The sequence below is a fragment of the Molothrus ater genome, chromosome 3 (genome assembly GCF_012460135.2).
Source record: "Molothrus ater isolate BHLD 08-10-18 breed brown headed cowbird chromosome 3, BPBGC_Mater_1.1, whole genome shotgun sequence".
In the NCBI taxonomy this organism is placed as follows: domain Eukaryota; kingdom Metazoa; phylum Chordata; class Aves; order Passeriformes; family Icteridae; genus Molothrus; species Molothrus ater.
The window spans coordinates 99,704,071-99,715,024 of record NC_050480.2 but is presented as its reverse complement, the minus strand read 5'-3'; the positions used below and the strand labels follow the sequence as shown (position 1 = coordinate 99,715,024).

Sequence of the window (10,954 nt, the reverse complement as noted above, 5' to 3'; positions counted from 1 at the left end):
AGTTAGCAAAACCTCATATTATGTCTGAGAGTGACACAAATAATAGGACCTTCATACAAAAGAATAAACTGAAGCACAGAGTAAAAGTGGCTACTAGAACTTTACAGAATCACAGTTGTATCTAAAATTAACTAAAATTAAGAAAATATTGTGTGAAACTGGAGCTCTATGTGGGTCATGTGTAGTTTCTCCTTTAGAACAGCATTTGGTTTGATCTCCTTTTGTCTTCTTCCACCCAAGCCAAAGCTCTCAGGCTCTTCTGCTGGCCAGCATCAGTTGCAGGCTTTGCTGTCCCTGAGGGGTGTCTAACCCTCTGTGCAGAGGTGTCGCCTCCAGAGAGATGCCACAGTAATATCCATGCTCACAGACATTTCAGGCAAATAGAGCATCAGGACCTGACTGTGTTCCAGGAAATATGTGCAAAACTAAGGATGGTTTAAGTGAAGGATGAGCTGAGCCCTGCATCCCAAGCCAGCAGACTTTGCAAGGAAGCCTCTGTGCGGATTCAGTGGCCTCTCTGCTGAGACTGTCAACAAAGGTGCCAATTAGTGCCAGTTGTGATGATGATTTTTGTGATGCCAGCACCTGTCCACTATGAACTGGACTGTGATCACCCTCACATTTCCCATTAGATGCTGAGCAGCTGTCAGGTGGTAGCAGAGCTGAATGATGTATTGGGTTCTGTGCAAATCAGCAAGTCAGACAGGCTGTACTGTCTCTAAAATGCCTTTCACGTCAAATTATTTTAATCTCTCTTTAATAATGCAACTGACTTTGTTCCTTTGACTTTAGTCTGTTTTCTAGCTCATGGATTGTTATTCATATAATACCAAGTAACATTGTATGACAAAACAAATTCAAATGCAAGTATAACAAGAATTTGAGCTACAGGCGCAAAAATCACACTTGCAAAAAGGTATTTACACAGCCTTTTAGAGGCAATAAATTCTGTAATTGTAAAGCTATCTGACTTTGGCACAACATCAGCTTGATAAACAGAGACCTGTACAGAGGCGTGTTTGCAGTGGACATGCACAGTTTTTAATGTATGCAGATTTTAATACTGATTACCAGTTCAGTTTGGAGAACAAAAGCAGGTTTTATATGCAGATGCAAACCAGGTATGCATGCACACGTGTGCTGAGATTCTGACCAGGAGACCATTGCTGCTAGGGGAGTTAGTGTCTCACAGCCATTGTCCCAAACAGGCCCAGGCCTGCCCTGATGTGCTGTGCACACAAAATGTGCTGTGCACACAGCACGAGCTCCAGGTCTGTGCTGTGCTCTGCACATCCTTGCCTGCAGGACAAGCTTGGCTGGCTGATTGTAATGAAGTAACCTGTGGGCAGCTGCCACTGGGTCACACCAACTCCTTGCCTTTGTCTAAAGCAGCAGCAACAAATTCCCATGTGTGTATCCTTTTTTTTTTGACAGTGAAAATGATTAATGGAGTTATTTTGTTTTAAGAAAACCTTACAGGAACTCAAAAGACTGAAATATTGGGTAACCTTTACACAGACAGAATCTGCACAGGATACTGAGCCTGCATGGAGGCTCATTGAGTGGTGCATAACTTGGGCTCCCCAGCACCTGAACGGATGGATGTAAGATCATCTGTGCTAACCTTTTTTCCTTTAAAGTGTTAGCTGCAATAAAGGTTTAAATATTTAAACCATGTTTCACAGAGTCTGAGTGTCCTTGTTACTGGGATTACAATGATCCAGCAACTCCTGGCACAAAATACTATTTGTGGGAATGTGTGTGCTGCACATAGCCTGTTGTGCTTTGATGTGTCTCTTTTGTGATCTTGCTTCAGTATGACACCTTTCCATCAGCCTCATCTTTTTTGTTTGTCAGTTTTGTTTGGCTGTTGATTTATTGAATGTACCTCACAAAGGCGTACATGATCCTTGTACTTGGAGATGTTCTCGTGGGTTCACGGGCACAACATCACATGCAAAACTCATATTCACCATCCTCACTGAAGAAAGACTTCATGGAAATGTCCAAACCCCACATTATTTATTGGAAACAATTGATAAAAGGAGGTGTCTCCTAAAGCTCAAGTTCAAGCTTTTTTATTGGTTCATAAGATGCACTTGATTATTTTGGTAATTTTTCAAAAAAGTATGACTGTGATCACATAGTGAAAAAAAATCCATTTTATAGAGGAACTAAATAAGGCTGAACAATGTATTCAAGGTGTTCCCCATGTTTAATACAGTGTGACACAGCAACAACATTTTGCACAATCATGAGAATGAAAAACTGTATAAAAAACCCCAGTTCCTTCATCTGATACATTGGACTGACTCTCTAAGAAATCCTGGAGATATTTGTGGGACTACACATTGAGCCTCCCCTCAAAACCCTGTATTTTTTATTCAGTCATGCCCTAAACATTATCTTTTAGAAGATGGATACAACTGCAAATATTTTATTTTTTTTCATAGCAAAAGCATATATGATCAGAGTTCTTAGCAATTATAAAAGTTATAAATGATAAAAATTATAAAAATTCACAGATTTATACTGTGAATAATAATTAGGAACTAAAAATAGTTTTATTTATTATTTTTGTATGTGGCATATTGGATGGCTGATATATTTGGTTAGGAAGAAGAAAAGAGCTATTTGTAGTAATTTCAGTTTCAAGGACTGTTAGCTTAATAACAAGGGACTTGATAGAAACTTGTATCTATTGGACTTTTTCTAGGCACACAGAAAGCATTAATTTCTGTAGGCACCTACGAAATAAACACCCATTAGGGATTTTTTCTGTAGTTTTGCAAATCCTTTGAAGTTTTGAAATAGATAGCACATTGCCAATGCATTGAAAAGCTATCCTACTTTATAGTTGCAAAACAAAGGATGAAAAATACATTTACAATCCCCAGTGGAAAATAAAATTACTTAAAAAAAAGAAAATAGGAAAAAAAAACCCAACAAGAATAATATATATACTTACAAGTATAATATATATACTTATCCATTCAGTCAAGATACTGAAAACATATTTTGGATATGGTTGTTTTGTCTCTCTTGACCAAAGCAGAATGGTTTTTCTCAGCAAGATGCTGCATATAATGTACCACAGACAAGTTTTTCTTCAAGATGGTGTGGGAAAAAGAGGTTCAGCATGATTTCTAATTGTGAGCTTGTGCAAACCCATGTAGGTCTACCTCAGCCAGTAATACTTCAAGACTTTTTATCTTTGGAATGATATAAAATGTTCTCTTTAACAATTATTTATATCTTTAAAATCTATCTTGTTACATTTGTGGATAATACCACATTTATCATTTCTCATGAGGACTGCATATAAGTAACTAATACAGGGGCATGCTGTATACTTAATATTTTCATTTTTAAGCACAGCACTTTTTCAGTTGCCATAATAAGATTTAACATGAGGACCCTGATGGTGTATTTTAGGGATGAAATTCAACACCCAGAAGGTTTTTCCCCCCTTAGACCTATAATCAAAAGGAAGAGTCTTCATGCAGATAATAATTTAAGGTAGGAAATTCTGACAGTTCTCATATTAAAACAGCCTGTTGGATACACTGCAAATTCCTTTGCCTTCAAAGAGTTCCATACCTTCAGAGACTCTCCAAAGCAGGACACATGCCATGTGTTGTGTGTTGGAATACATTATCTCTGTTCTTAGGTTATTCAAAGAGAAGCTGGAAAATCTGTATTTTCAGCAGTGCTGATGCAGTACATTATTTCCTGCAGTTCAACATATCAAGCAAAACTTGGTGCACTGTGCACCTTCTGTTAACATATCTTCCCATGTTCAAGACTAGAAAATATTAATGGAAAATGGACCATATAAGCAGGAAAGTGTGTAGTAAAGGAACTGAAACAAATAGCATGCATGCTGGCTCTTTGCATGGCTTAGGTTTTTGAAATCTAGACAGAATTCACAGTTGAACTATTAAAGCAGAAAGGGATTTATTCTGTGTAGTTCCATCATCTTGTTACAATCTTTGTCATAGAAAAGGAAGCAAGAACCTTGTACCATTTCCAGTTCTTGTTTAATATCTTCTTCACAGGAAAATGCTGCCAGGATATTAAACTCATCTGTTCTTTTGGATAATAAGGATGTAATGTACCATTCTGACCTTTCCAAATGCTGTGTTTCAAATGACTGTTCATTAGATATTTTTTTTCTTGATTAAAGTCTCACTAACCTGTAGAAACAGAATGAAATAAAATTTAGTCAAGACATAGCATATCAAGCATGATCATAACAAAACCACACATTTGTATAGCTCAAGGGCTATAACAGATATTAACACTTTGCTGTGCTATATGATTGCTCTCTTCATTCATAACAAAGAAGCTAAAATGATATTTTTTTAAATTTTTGACATGCTAATTCAGAGTTGTAAGCTGAAGAACTTTTATTTGGTTCAAAGTTTAATTATGAGAATAAGAAATACTCTGTTTCTGGTATCCTGTAGAAAAGTTTCAGAGATGAAGTCATAAGAGAACTGAATTATAACCCTCAAATGGAAATGCAATTAAATGATAAAATATATATGACTGAGGGCCAGATTCTGTTAACCTTATCTATTTTTTATTTAGATTCAGAAACAGATATTAAGGGCAGAAGAAATGATGCATTTAGTCTAAGCTCCTGCGTGGTGCCAAAATGTCATCTATCAGCCTCTGTAGCTTCTGAGTGAAGTGCAGCATATCTTTCTAAGAGACCCAGATGGCTTTGATGGTTGAAAGCTCTCATTGTTAATTTGGTGATGGGGGAACAGTCTGGAATTCTTGGCTCCAGCTAATTACACATTCCTTCCTCCTCAATGAGAGGGCTCTTTACTGTCAGGAATACTTTTTTGCCTGTAGGTACCTGAAGGCTGTAGTCAAGTTACTTCTCAGTCTTTTCTCGATTGATTTAATATCTAAGAATCTATTTCACTATTGGTACATTGTCCTGTATTTTTTTTTAATTTTCAGAATTATTTTCTGTAGCCACTTTTGACTTTCCATACCTTTTTCAACAAACCATAAAGGCACATGGCTTTCCAGTAAATGTGACAAATTTGAAAAAGCTGTCAATTTCTGAATACTATTTACTATTTACTCTTACCAAGATTACATTGGTCATCAAATAGCATCCTATTCAAAGCTCATATCCGACTTACGTTGCTAATGACACCGTGTCCTTCTCAAAACCATAATTTTTCTGAATAACTCAGGATCAAAACATACTTAAACCAAAATGAATTATTAATCTAAACAAAAGATTAGATGCAAGCTGTTCCTTTTTACACAATTAAAAATAAGTCAATACGTTACTCCCTTGTGTTCACAGTTTGATTATTTTATCTGTAAGTGTCTATATTAATGGGACTTTAAACTGGAACTTTAACACTTTAGGCTGGTTTCTACTTTCTTTTTAACAGTGAAGTGGTTTTGTCTACAGTTTAACCTCTGCTGAGGAGAACTGGCCAGCCTTGGGACTGATGCTACAGAATTACAGACACAGCAGTGATGAAATAACTGCTAATGGTGCTCCTGAGAGAGAATAACTCAGTGTTGGTGTGGATGTTATGAATGCCTCCTGAGGGACTGCACTATCTGTCAGACCAATTGCTTAGCTGTTGTTTACCTTTTCTGTCTGTGTAAGACATTTAAAAAGCACTGGGTAAGAATCTGTTAGCACTTATGAAACCACAAGACAAAATAAGAAAAAAATATATTGTTGTATAAGGAAATTGCCCAGTCTGGACAGAAAATTTCTTTTAAGTGGTGTGTCTCATACTGACAAGTATTAAGAGATGAACAAGGGGATGCAATGATAGGTAACAATTCACATGATTCTCAGTAGGAAAAACAGGTAACTATCATCCAGAGGAGCAACAGCCTGAAGTTCCATGTGTAATTTTTCCTCAGATACATATTTTTTTTCTGAGCCTGAACATCAGTATTAAGGAAAAGTACATTTCCCTAGAAAAGAAGCTGAGCTCTAGGAATTAGTTGTAGCTGCAGGTTATCCCAGCTGCTTTCTGCTACAATGCTGGATGCCAGGAGAAGGCAAGTCATCAGTCAGGAAAGGTTTACAATGAATAGATATGGTATTAACTATTTTCTCACTTTCAATTCATATAGACAGCTCAATATCAAAAGGAAGAAGCAAAGCCAAAGCAAGTAATTTAGGTCCTTTCAGAGATCTAGTATCCCTATGTATGCACATGTGGTTAGCCAGGCAATGCACACACACACACACAAAGTGACTGAAATGTGAATTTACAACCTTTTCTAGTGTTTACATATTTGAACTAATGGTGTGGCACATCAGCTGTCCCCTTCTGCCTGTGGTTGCTTTCAAGGACATTCTTATTGGAGGCATTAAAGACTAGATATATGAATTAATTACCATAATCTAACCTCAAGTGACTACAGGAACCATGAGAACTTCCTGCTGAACCCAAAGATTCCTTGGAGGAAATATTTCTCCTCTTTCTTGGTAAACTACAATCCTTGGCATGCTTTCCTAGCAGGGCAGTACATGGGAAAAAGCCTGGAACTCCACAGCATTGTGCATGGTTACTTTACCTGTCTACATTTGGTAATCTGAATCTGCTTAAGGATCATGAATGTTTTGTTTTGGGCTATTATAAAACCAGCCACCCATACAATATGACCATAAAACTCCTTCTCTTCTCAGATTGAGATTGCTGTCACTCACCCTATTCAAAGTGCTACATGGAGAACTACACAAATATATTTTATTGACAGCAGGATCAGGCATCTTCATTTTTCATCCCAATATTAAGCCTACATAAACTTTGGCATCATTGATTTTATGTTTTGTTTCCATGGGACTCTGAAGAAAGGGCCCAGAGAATAAGAAATGAACAAACATAATTTAAAATGAGGAGGAAGAAAAAGTGAAGTCCAATTGAACAAGTGTGTAAAATTGACATGTTATTTTGACAGCATTAACTAGTGACAGCTTGATTTTCAGAACATTCTATCTTTTACTTTGAAAAATAAAATTTAGGTAGTAAACCTAGTTTTCTTGACAGGCCCTTGAAGAAAGAATAAGGAATTTACGTGACAGATCTCATTGTGTTTATGAAATATTTTTGTGTCCCCAAATATTTTACCTAAGCTAAGCTAAACCTATGATAACTAATTTAATTTTATCAATGGATTGTAATATTAAGGTTTTTCTTATTTTTCCTTTTTTTTTTCTCCCTTCTGGTTTCTTTTCTGCTTTTAAAGTCTTGGTTTTTTGAAATATTGTACAATTTTCTCAATAATTAAGTAGCTGAGTCTCTTCTCTTAAGACATAAACTATATATGTATCCCATAGGAATCAGCTTTTCAGGTAGCTGGATAGATGTCTGGTAAAATCACATTCTCTTATGAAAAGGGAAACAGGTGAATATTGACAATAGGTTTCAGGGCATGCTTTTTTACTGCCAAGAATTTTGGATTTGTTATGACAGAGTAGGAATGAAGACAAACCCTTCATGTTTGCACAGATAAGAAGTAATTATTTTGATAATTTTGAAGTCATATGAAAATTCTAATGCACAGACCTAAAATTCAATATGCAACTTTCTTTGAAAACCTTCCCCTTTTATTAGAGTATAATGAAGTTTACTGTCCAGAAATTAATTACATGAAAATATAACTTGAAAGAATTTATTGAAACAATTAAAATTGCACTTAGAGGTATTTTACTGATTTTATTTTTTATTGTTTTTTAGCAGTTTCAAGGCATCAAACTCTTATAATGTAGACAATTCCAGTCTTCCCTGAAACTTATTTAGAATTTACTTCCCAGCCAAATAGATTTGTGAAATCAAAAAGGAAACAATTGAGTGTTCACTGAGTACCTGTCATGAGTGTGTGTAAAGCCAGGCAGAATTGAGAGGAAGTGTGACTGCTTCCCTGTCATCTTGCCCAAGGCAGCAGCTGGTGAGCGCCTCAAGCTCCGCAGAGGCTCAGAGATGTCACTGCCAGACCAACTTCAGTCACCAATCCACCACCCTTAGGAGCAGAGGCTGCAGGAAAGCCCCTCACCAGGTAGGCTGACCTGGAGCACTTCGCTCTTTCACCTCCTGCTTTGGACCTGCAGAAGCTCCAACAACTTTTGGAGACTCTGGTATGAGGCTGGAAGCAGTGGCTGGAGTGTGGCTTGGGAAGAGTAAAACTGAAATCCATGAAACCCCAGCTTAATCATGGCTTGTCCTACTGGGATCCATAAAGCCCAAAACCACAGCACAAACCAGAAAAGGCAGACATTCCAAGATTGCTGCTTGTGCCCCTGGCTCTCAGCACCAACACCTACAATTTCATTCTCATTCTTCTCTAACTTTCAAGTGCTTTTCAATAGCTATGTATTTAATCTCTTCAAGAAAAAAAACACATCATTTATCCAAAAAGAAATTACTTTGGAAAATAATTTCAAATTTCATTCCCTCAGCATTCCTATCAAAGCAGTTCACTCATTATTACAGCTTTAGTTTGTACAATGGAATATTCTGTACACATTCATTCTGTATTTCATATATATGCACTGTACATATGACAGACAGCAATTCCAGGTCTGGTAAGTGTTTTCACTTAACAGTTATTGAACACAGTCCCTGGTGCAGTGGGATGCTAAAACTCTGTGTATAAAACCAAATAGATTTCAACGATGGTACTCACAAGCTTGTAATTTATATTTCCTCGAGTTCCTCCTTTCTCAGATCAATATACTCTTTTAAAGGGGTAAAATAAATATCCTTTTATTTATCTGATTCTTAAGGGCATCAAATCTCAGTTGCTTCATACTGCAGCACATGTGTACCATTGACCTGAAGGCTTGATTTCAAATCTTCTGAAGTCAGTGAACATCACTGAGGGTTTGTGCTTGCTTGAATTTAATCATCACTGTCCTTTGTGGTCACTATGCCAAAAAGTCACTGCATTTCCAGTCCTGAATAAAGAATGCTGGTCATGCACACAACACCGAAAGTGAAAAAATATGTGCTGGGAGGTCAACAATAAAGAATGAGGCTTTCCATTTTTTGTTAATCCAAATGCTTGTGTTTCTGATTTAGGGATTATAGTTCAGCAGATGCCAACTGTTTACATTTCAGGAAAGGTCCCTTTGGTATGTATGAAGGACTTGTCCCGAAGTGAGTCTGCTTGATCTCTATAAATATTTGCAGGCAGCGTGCTACTTTATTTGAATTAATAAAAATCGTGGAGATTTTTATTGGTACATAGACTGTACTCCACAGAACATCTTTGAACTGACCTGATGTAGCCCATTTATTAAACTGTCTGCTGTGCTCTCATATTTAGCACAGCATCAATTTAGAGACAGATCTTACCACCTATACACCTATGATGAGACCCACGGAGGTGAACAGGATTTCTCACTGTAGTAAGATATGACTTCTCTTTATATTTTACTTTCTTTGTCTGTCTGACATTGCAACTTGCTTACAGGTATCAATTCCTGGAGTTGCACACAATTAATCAGAGTACTGGGAGAGAAAGGAGTATCTCAGAAACTGCAACAGGCAATTTGTAAAGGCTAAAGATTTAATGACATCTTTTATAGCTTATGGTAAGTCCAACTTTTGTGGGTTTAGTAAAAAGCTTAAATGAGTTCTCATGTTTATTTTTCACAGTTATTACATTTATCACTCTTAACTAGATATGGATCATTCAAATCTTCTAAATTATATGCCTAAATATATATATATTTTTTTTTTTGTTGCATTGCCCTTTCCTCTCCTTTTGCCCTTGACAAAATCTGTCATGCTGTCCCTTTTTCCAGTTCTCACAGAGAACCAGTTTTGCCAACCAATATCCATGTGATGGAAATACCTGCCCTTTTGTTGAAAGGACAGACACATGCAGGATTCTACAGAGGTATCTGTATCTCTGAAGCATATATACTGTATTCTTTAAGTGAATTATTTGCCACTGTTATATTATGCTTTCCTCATTCTTCCAGCTGAATCCACAGATACTGGGATGAGCTGAATGATTTTCAACAGTTCACAAATATTTACAAAATAAGTGGTTTTTACTCAAAATTATATTTATGGAAATGCTAAACATAATACAATATTAAAGAAAATATTTCTGGGGCATAGGGCATGTAGAAATTCTAAGAAAGAGATCTGGAGCACAAGAACAGCAGATGCATACAAAACACAGGGAACATAGATTACATTTTTGTATTTAATTCAGGATAATTTTTCCAGTGTTGTCATAATATGATGCATTAGAAGAGCCTGCAAAAGGCTCACAGTCCTTGCACCCTCTTCTGAGGTTCACTGAAGAGATAATTCTTCCTGATTTCATAGACAAACTCAGAGTGAGTACCCAAATATTCAAAATATTTTCCATTCACCTACCAATTAAACAACCAGTCATTACAAAAAATCTTGCTCGCTGACTATGTCAGTATTGTCACATCTTAAATATCTCTTTGAACGAGGGTCAATTGGAAGAAGTTAAAAAGCTGGATGAGATTATGATAAAAAGCAATAGGAATAATTGGAAAACCGTAATAAAGTGCTAATATTCCACCAATTGGTATTCATATAAAGATTGATGCTGAATATACTTCAATTAGAATAAAAGATTATGACTCAAAGTGAGATTTCAAAATAGGAAGTGCATAAATATATAAGTAGGATAGAACTGAAAAGACAAGAAATCTCAGAGATTATGTTAAAATGGGCCACCAATATGCAACGTGCATTTTGACATAATGCAGTAAGATGTACTTCAGAACTCTGGATACAAATTTTTTATTCCTTGATTTTAAATTCATTGGATTCATAGAAAGTATCTAGAAGCCATTGTGTCCATCCGTAAAAGAGACATCTTTGATGTGTAAGTGATGCCCAAGAAACAATAAACAGTTGTATGGGAAGGGTAATTACAATATTATATTGATTTGTAGCCCAAT

General features: G+C 36.3%; 1 protein-coding gene across 8 annotated transcripts in view; it reads right to left on the bottom strand.

Moving 5' to 3' along the window:
* Positions 1-2,003: 2,003 nt before the first annotated feature.
* Positions 2,004-10,954, bottom strand: part of KHDRBS2 (KH RNA binding domain containing, signal transduction associated 2) — a 339,493-nt gene continuing 330,542 nt past the window's right edge. For all 8 annotated transcript variants that reach the window (XR_008508260.1, XR_004979862.2, XR_004979866.2 and 5 more), the window contains one exon: positions 2,004-4,196. The gene's annotated coding sequence lies outside the window, so the exon portion shown is untranslated. The remainder of the gene's footprint in view (positions 4,197-10,954) is intronic.